This window comes from Drosophila arizonae, chromosome 5, assembly GCF_054131065.1.
Source record: "Drosophila arizonae isolate 15081-1271.41 chromosome 5, UAZ_ARI_1.0, whole genome shotgun sequence".
Classification (NCBI taxonomy): Eukaryota; Metazoa; Arthropoda; class Insecta; order Diptera; family Drosophilidae; genus Drosophila; species Drosophila arizonae.
The window spans coordinates 18,007,615-18,017,500 of NC_142925.1; the positions used below are offsets into that span (position 1 = coordinate 18,007,615).

Consider the following 9,886-nt stretch of genomic DNA (forward strand, 5'->3'; position numbering starts at 1 on the left):
CTCCTACGCCTGTTGCCTCTGGGCGCCATTTCATGTTTCTTTTGTCAATATTTGCGAGCATGCGAAAAGGCAAATTGTGGCTTAAAGCTTTTTTCGGGGGGAGATGGCTCTGCGATATATTCCGTTAGCTGACATTGATGAATGCTTGAGCCTTAAAGTTTTTGGACGTGCTGAGGCGTGAAATATATTACCTGATTATTTATAGAATTGGCGCGCATCAATTCAGCCTAATGGAATTCGTAATTACACGCACTCAACCACAATTGATTGAGCCTAATTGCCAAAACAAGTATTGCGGCTGCTGCAACTCTGCATTTTGCAATAAATGCATCGCATTTTGCATTATTTTGTATTTTCTATTTTGTGTTTGCAATTTTGCGTGTGTTTCGGGCAAAGCCATGTTAAGTCGTTAGATATTACAAATGTTTTATTTTAATTAAATTTTCCATGCAGAATCGATCAGGAAACAGCGAGCGCAGCAGCAGCTTGCAGCAATTAAATTTTGAACAAAAACGTGTTAAAATACCAAAATAAATATATTATATACAAAATATATATGTACGCATATACATATATACACATCCTATTACTGGCTATACATCGAGCCGTGCCTAATTACATTAGAGCCGAGAATATTGTCGAGCGTCATTATGCACTTTGGCTGGCACGCACATGGAAATTGATTTGCATTTAAGCAAATTGAATGGAAGTCAATTCGACTCAGGCGGCGTGTGTTGGGGCATCTACTGTTTGTCTTAACACCTGCCGCACACCTGTAATGATTAAATCAGCAACTGGCTGGCTCTAACAGTGTTTGGCTAACACTCCTGCCTAATTCAATTTCACTAATTTATTGGCTTATGCTCTTAACTCGCTTTTAATGATAAGCAATTATTATTCGAATAGGGTTTTGTTTACTCTGATAGAAAAATTGATATGTTTACTTAATATTTAAAAAACTAAGTTTGCATGTTGAATAAGGGATATTTTCATTTTTATTTTTTATTACTATATAGTATGTTTAATAAGACATACAGGGTACTTAAAAAATCCAGCAAGGGATACTCATTTACAACAATTAATAGTAATTGCAAATAACTATTTTATTTCCTTATTTTTATTGCATATCTTTACTTTTTAACATATTTTAGATATTTCCTTTTTTAATAATTTTTTTTTTTAATTTAATTGATTTTTTTTATTTAATTGTTTTTTTTTTCTAATCTTTTTTGGTTTAATTTAATTTAATTTTGTAAATATAATTTTTAAAATTTTGTTATAATTATTTTTTATTTTTTATTTTCATCCATGTATTTTACCCTATATATTATAAATAAAGTTATTTTAAAATCATAGGTGAGTATTACGCAGTCAGTTATACCCGACTGCAATTATTCAATTTGTTTATTTCACTTTTACATAGAGCTGCAATTGTAATACTGTTTACTCAATGATCGCTCTTATTGGAATGTATCCATTGGATTATTTTAAGCTCATTTCAATTAACTGTTCATAACAATTGACTTTTAGTAATCGCTGCTTAAATTATGTATAAGTTTCACATCATGATTTTCATGCTACTAATTGGTTTTATGCTAATTGGAGATATTGGCGTAATGCTGAATATATTAATCGAAGTGAATAGTTTACTCAATTGTTCTGTATGTAAAACAATTTTAAATTATTATTGATTATTGTTAATAATATTTATAACATATTATATATTCACTGTCATTTATAATAAAAATTTAACTGATCTAATATAATTAAAAATTTATTTTTAAATACTCATATGAATTATTTATATTTGCCACACTCAATTGCTGTTAACTTAACAGAAATGTTATATCACATATTAACAGCCACGGCAAGCTAACATGAATTCGCCATGTCCCAAATTCAGGTTCGTGTATTCAATAGCAAAAGCTCTGCAACTGTGGAAGGTATTTAGCATATAGTAAAAACTGGTTTAGCTGCCTCTGTGAACAATTAAAGTTATGAAGAAAATTGGTTTAAATTGCGTTTAAATTAATTATTAATTAAGTGTTTACACTCAATTTAACACCTCATCGGATTGTTGTTCGGAAGTGTTAGACTAAATGAATATACACACATATTCATATTCTCGATTGCTGTTGCATTTGACTGTTGCACGTTGACTCACTGGCAATTATGATAAATGGTTGGGTTGCCGTGTTTCGGTGTTCGTGCTGCCTAATGTGGCATAAACTAAACTGATTTGCATGAAAAAATAATAGCGAATGCAATCCAAACAAAGGTTTGTTGCTCTAGTGACTTTTTCTTGCATAAATTAAATTGGAAAAAAAAAAATGAGTGCGCTTAATCGTCGCCTTCAATTAATTAGCGAATAACTAATATTGAATATAACTGTAATTAGACATCAATCAATCAAATTTGAATTTTTTTTTTATTTTTTTATTTTTTTATTTTAATTCTGCAAATTTAGAGCTAAAATAGATTAATTTATGTAAGAGCAGAGATATATATGGGAAATTATTTATTTTCTTTTTAAATTCAAGTAATAAATAGTATAATATATAATATATATTAAACTTTTATATCAAAAAATATATATGTATATTAATATAGTATACAAAAACAAAAATATTTAAGTAATTAATTTATCAATAAACAAATAATTTATTATTGTTAATAAATTATTTGTATATTGATAAAATAATTACTTAAATATTTTTGTTTTTGTATACTAAATTAATATACATAATAATTTGTAAATACAATAATAATATATATGTGTATATTTTGATCAACTTAATTTATTAATTGCTTCACTTGCAACCTGAGAGTAACCTCAACTCGAGGTTCAGCTACGTCGCTTCCTTCCTGTAACATAAATTTGCCAGATACTTTATAATCTTTCTCAACTTGCCAGGCGTTAAACAAATGTCATTAAAATCTTTCGCTTTTGTGTAGCAGTTCCAGCCAGAAACAAGTTAAAAAAAAAAAAAAAAGAATTAAACATCAAAGTATACAAACTTCACTGGCGAGTTCATTAACCTGAACCTTAACCTGATTATGCTAAAAAAAAAAAAAAAAAAAAAAAAAAAAAAACAAGAAGAGAGCTGCTCCAGTATCAAAACAAAACAAAAAACAAAAATAGAAAATAAAAACAATTATATATTATATATAAGCTATTTTATATTTAAAATAAAATTGTCAAACGAGAAAGATAAAGTGCTCAAAAAATAGAGACGACCTTCGCTTGAATTTATGGCAACAAAAGCGTAACTGAAGCCGGCGCTGTGTGAGTCGCTTCGATTCGCGAAATTTTTGTTGAAGTGAAAGGCTTGAGGCGAGCTGACATTAAAGTACGTTAGCCAGCTGGCCAAAAGAACCGAATGGGCCGGGCCAGTGGCTCAGTCTGTGCAATGTTTGGCTTTTGGTTATGGCCATCCTCGCACGTAAGCGGATTATGCAAAAGATCCATGCAAGCTGCTACAGTGCTCTGAGCACTCTGGCCATCGTCATTGCGTAGTCAACCGGAGAGGTAAAGCACCTGAGAATACCTGATTCAAAAAAGCTAAAAACGAGGCGAGACGAGAAAAAAACAACAAACTGAGAAATAGCCAAAGCAACCACAACGAGCTGACGATCTGACGCACTGGAAAAATATTGGGGAAATACCTGAAGCAACGGGCAACAGGCAAAAAATGTTGGTCTAAAGCAGAATTCAGCCAACGTGCGCTCTTCTCTTCACCTTTCGCATAGCATGCGCTGCGTCAGCTTTGTTTATTTATTTATGGAAATCGAACGAAAACTGGTCCAAAACAAATTGATAACTAAATGGATTTTTTTTAAGCAAAGGGAATTTTTTGTTCCCAACTCTAGAAGTAATTTGCATATATTAGTAAGCTGTGATGTCAGCAAATTAATTATTCGGATTAGATGTAATCAGATCATGCACTTAAGTAAATAATTAACAGTTTGCCATTTAAGATTTCAGCTCAGTTCGAATAGCGTGCGACAGCGAAGCAGTACGGCGCGTGCAGAGCGGGAGATAGAAAGAGACAGAGTCAGAGTCAGAGCGAGAGATAGCGAGAGCAGCAGGGAAGGGAAGGGAATTTTTTGTTCCCAACTCTAGAAGTAATTTGCATATATTAGTAAGCTGTGATGTCAGCAAATTAATTATTCGGATTAGATGTAATCAGATCATGCACTTAAGTAAATAATTAACAGATACAGATACAGATACAGATACAGATACAGATACAGATACAGATACAGATACAGATACAGATACAGATACAGATACAGATACAGATACAGATACAGATACAGATACAGATACAGATACAGATACAGATACAGATACAGATACAGATACAGATACAGATACAGATACAGATACAGATACAGATACAGATACAGATACAGATACAGATACAGATACAGATACAGATACAGATACAGATACAGATACAGATACAGATACAGATACAGATACAGATACAGATACAGATACAGATACAGATACAGATACAGATACAGATACAGATACAGATACAGATACAGATACAGATACAGATACAGATACAGATGATGAAGATGAAGAGATGAAGATGCAAAGAAGTGGAGAGTTAAAAAATACATAATTTTTAACAAATTGATAAAAGGAATTAATCCCGCATTTGTTATGCGAATAAAGAAAATAAACAGGTTGATCAACGTTTTTTTTTTTTTTTTTTTTGTATTAATAATGAACAAGTTTGAAGACTTAAAGTTATTTAAAAATGTTTATGAATCGGACTTGATTATTTGACTAACTTAGTATTCAACTCTTACTTGCATCGAATAAGTAAGCTCAGAACACTTGGAACTCATTTCGTTTCATTCTCTCAATAACATCCGAGTCAATATTTCTTGTTATCTACAACTATCTAGATGAGACATTGTGAAGTATTTGTTATCTTAGTCAGTTAAGGTTGAGTGAAGAAAGACATATTCATGAGCAACGAAGAGTGGCTCAAGCTAAAAAATTACTGTATATCGAAAAGCAATAATTATTTATGAATTAAAGTTCAGCTGAATCAGCGCATCACGCTAATTAAATGCATTCGCGAGCTCATCACAGTCGGCAGTGGAAATGTTGCTGACTTTTGATTTGGAAACAGGTTCAATTGCGTTTCGTGCGGTGCACCAAATGAACCACACTGGGCGTATGAGTAATCCGAGACAAACTTGACTTGAACTCAGCCTTCGGATGCACTCAGATGCTCAGATGCTCAGCGGCTCAGCGGCTCAGCTGCAGCCCTCGGCTAACCGCAAATTGTGGTTAGCATCAGCTGCTGATTGCGGAAAGTTCGCCAAGTGGTGCCAAGTTCTCAGCTCGCCACGCCCAACAGGTGTCACACTCAAGGAAAAGGCGCAAAGTCAAATAAAACTGCAATAATGCTTAAAGACTTTAAATGAAAAAAATAAAGTAAAATAAGAATAAACAGTTAAATAGCGTCACGCAAAGACAAATCAAGCCAGAGCCGGCGATTTGTCAATCGCACGAAGGGGTTGCCCGTCTGCCCCCAAAACCTGTCTCGATCTGCTGGCCTGGCCGACTGAATGCTTGACTAGCTGGCTGACTGGCTGACTGACTGCTTGACTGCTTGACTGGCTAGCTAGCACGCCCTCTTGCCGTTATTGTCGCATTCATTTCCAAGCCATTTCATATTTAGAAGTTTGCCATTTAAGATTTCAGCTCAGTTCGAATAGCGTGCGACAGCGAAGCAGTACGGCGCGTGCAGAGCGGGAGATAGAAAGAGACAGAGTCAGAGCGAGAGATAGCGAGAGCAGCAGCAGCACAGAGCGCGCACAGCTCTTGTCTTATCATTCAGTTCAATATTTGACTTCGATTGTCAATAAATACCAAGTGAAGAGTGCAGATTCTGCTCAAAATTGTCCAACTGAGGTAAAGTGCTTGAAAAAGTGTGATTTAACAAATAAAGGAAGCCAGTTAAGTGAAGCCAGTTAGTGAACAAGTATTTGAAAAGAAAAAAATAAAAATAATAATAGTAAAAAAATAAAATATACAATAAAAAAACTAATAAAATTAAAGTAAAATAAGAAAATAATATAAGTATTAAATAATAATAGAGAAGAAAAAAAATAACAAGAGTTGTGACATTGTGGTAAAGTTTATAATGAAGTGCAATAAAGAAAAAATAATATTGAATAGTACAAAAAAATAAATAAAAATAAAAAAATAAATAAAATAAAATAATGAGAATATAATAAATGCAGAGACATAACAAAAAAATAATAAAAATTAAAAAAAATTAATAATCGAATATTTAAAAAAAAATACAATTAATAATTAAAAAATGTTATAATTTTTAATTCAATTGTAATCAGCTAATTTAAAAAAATAAATAAATAAATAAAAATAACAAATACTTAAAAAAATAAAATAATAATAATAAAAAAATCTAATAATAAAAATAAAATAAAATAATAATAACTGACTATAATTAATTTAAATATATTTAAAATAAAATTATAATTAAATGTAAATAAAATTTAGTTTTTGTGGAGAGCTAATATAAATATTAAATTCAAATAATAAACAATCTTAGTAAAAATGTAAATAATTAAATAAATAATTCGGACCTCAAGAGGCAAACCTCAAATATCACGTATACGCAACTAGTGAGAGTAAACTAATATAAATATATGCAAAATCTAAATTATGAACCGATCCAGAACCAACACGGAAGCAAATCAAATGATTCAATATGAAATATTCCACATGAATCTGAATAAGATGTCAAGATATAGGGCCCCGCCAACCTCAACAATGTGCACGTGTTTTATTGATTTCCATTTCCATATTTGATTCGGACTCTGTGGTCGAGAGCTTGTAACGCCTTCATGTGTGAATGCCAATTTGCATTAATCTCAACAGAATTGTTAAGCTTTAGTTAATATTAGCAATTCGTATTCGTTTTATTGTTGTTGGTGTCGTTGTTGTTGAGAAACCACTTTGGCTGGGAATGTTATTTAAGGCATTTTTATAGCAGGTATCATAGATTCGTAAAATACGATTAAAAAAAAAAAAAAAAAAGAAACTGAAAGTAGATATTTAAAGTAACTATCTGAGAATGAAATATTTGTATACATTTAGGCAATTAGATAAATAAATATTTAACTTTATTTAATTAACTTAATAATGATATAATTACACATATTTAGTAAATTTCACAATTAAATAGATTTTGTTAATTGGATGATTGAATATTGAAAAATTCAATTATTATTTACAGACTGCTATTGAGTAGTATTGTATTTTAATATGAGAGCTTAAAATGTTATCCAAGTGAGATTGCATGTTAGCTGCGCTCTTCTCATTTCAAACTGTTATCCTCTAACTCTCACTCCGTGTGAGAGAGTGGGCTAGACAATGATCGCTGTTGCCGAGCATAGTGTCGGGTGTTGCTGAGTGTGAGCGAGATAGTTACCTGGGACATACAGATAGGCTCGTTAAAAGTCAGTGGACGAAGTGAAAGCTCAACAAAGACGACCAATCGACTCTATCTTTACATATATATGTAGTTAATCAAATATTTAACAATTCAATTGAGAAAACTGTATAGCTTCATTGCAGAGAATCAAGCAGTCAATGCATTTTGAGCGACTGTTTCGCATTTCATAATTAAATAATTCCCTGGCCGGCCGTAGATGATTGTTGCATTGGCATTCTTTAATTAAATGCATTCGGTTTTTAATCGAGTAAAAGACGCTTTTTCCCAATGATTCAATGGCTTTTGCCTTGAACAAACATTTCGAACAAATAGCAGCAAGGCCGAGGCGTGGAGCAGTGGGAAAAACACGAAAGGAAAACAGCGAGAAAAGATGATGAAAAAAACCCAGAACACAGTGTGTATGATAATTGAAATGTGCGTGGGCGGTGGGCGTGGGACATTGATGGTTTTCTTTTCGCTTGCAGCGGACGGCATTAAATTTAGTCGAGAAGACAAAGTTCTCGAGCTGAAAGTTTTTCCATTGCCTTTAAAGTAACGTGAAAGTGAATTAAGTGCGGTTAAATAATTGCGATTAATTTCGAAATTTTGCAATCAATTTAAGTGGCAAACTTTAGTTGGACGATGCCAAAGTGGATAACAGCCAAAAAATAAAAACAAATCAAGCTTGAAAGAAAGAGAGAGACAAAGATAGAAAGAAGTTAAAATACTGTTGTCCCGTGTCCGTTCTAAAAGTAATCTATTTAATTGTTAATGCATAATTTATTAGCCGAGTCTGCCGAACCGCGGTTGGCGTGGCAATATTGATTGTTTTAAGTTTATGTCTGAATCTATTTTTGAAATAGGAACTTAAAGTGCTTTTTAATATATGTTAGAAGTTTTCATTATTTAAAGCTTTTATATATTTTCATACATACATATGACACGCTTCTGTTAAATTGCTGTCCGGCTGTTTGCTGGACTTATCAATTCTGTAAAGAGTGGCTGTTAAAAGACTCTGTAGGTTACACACACTGTTACAAGAATTAATCATGAGTGATTGGCTGAGTCTCTTAACAGTGAACTGCAGTTAGGTAATTCTAACTCTTTTAACAAGGGCTATTGCAACTGCTTATTGTTGCAGTTGTATTAGTGTGACTACATATTTTAACCGAATGAGTTTGCGTCTGAGCTGAGCTTTTATCCTCTAACTCTCATTCCATGTGAGGGAGCGAGAGAGACGACGATAGCTGTTGCCGAACGTAGTCTCGGGTGTTGCTGAACGAGAGCGAAATGACTGCATAGGACATTCGTATAGGCTCGTTACGCAGAAACTCTCAAGCTGTAAAAACACATCAGAAGCAGTGTTGCCAGGTTTTGAGACATAAAAATAGCAAAATCGTCTCTAAAAAATAGCTGAAAATAGCTAAACAAATTTTAAAATAGCTTACAAAATAGCTGAAACCTTTATGCATTATGCATTTACTTTAAATTTTATTTTTAAATGTTATTTAATAATGTTACAATTTGATCCACATCCAAATCATCATCAGAATTATATTTTTGATTAACTGGAATCATGTTTAAATGAAATCATGGAAAATGTTTAAATTTTTTGCCCAAAGACGCCAATCGCAGTTTTATGTTTTTTTTTGTCGCGGCATGCATTTTAATATCGTGCAATTTGGCAAAAACACTGCATTTGCAGTATATACAATACGTCCGCCTGTTGTCCGACTCATCCTCCTTAATCCAATTCTTAAATTCGGTGATTGTTTTCCAGGAATCACGAAATTTCTGCTTATATTTTTTATCCATCACATACAATTAATGCCAAGAAGCGCGCCAAGAAGAATTAGCGATGGTGTAAATTCACAACTGATGTTATAAGTACGATAAAGTCGTGGTGGTAGTATCGCGCACATCATTACGTACAATTTGGGACTTAATAGAAAAATGTTTTTTTTTTTTTTTTTGCTTTAAATACTAAAATCAAATTCAAACTATTCGTTTGTAAAATAGCTAAATTTATAGCTAATAGCATATTCAAAATTTTCATAGCATTTAGGGTTCAAAAATAGCTAAAAATGCTATTAAATAGCTAATCTGGCAACACTGATCAGAAGCCGACCAATCACAGGTGTAATAAGATCGTGAGGAGAGTGTGCTAATATGCATGCTCATACAACTACATATGTGTACTGCTCTTTTCCGTGTCTCTTGTAATGAAGTACTTAAAATGGCTTAACATGAATATATGCTAAATAGAGTTCACACTCATTAAACAAATTTCCGTGCTCTTATTTTCTGATGGCATGATTAATTCTGAATACTACAACTTTAATAAGGTCTGTCTGCCTTTCGTTGACCCGGTCTACCGCACGCTTACGAGAATCTCA

General features: G+C 32.5%; 1 protein-coding gene across 2 annotated transcripts in view; it reads left to right on the forward strand.

The window, feature by feature from the left end:
• Positions 1 to 5,291: 5,291 nt before the first annotated feature.
• Positions 5,292 to 9,886, forward strand: part of LOC108617001 (UNC93-like protein) — a 23,852-nt gene continuing 19,257 nt past the window's right edge. Inside the window, exon 1 of one of the 2 annotated variants that reach the window (XM_089471341.1) lies at positions 5,292 to 5,985. The gene's annotated coding sequence lies outside the window, so the exon portion shown is untranslated. The remainder of the gene's footprint in view (positions 5,986 to 9,886) is intronic. The other variant, XM_089471340.1, reaches the window with a different exon arrangement.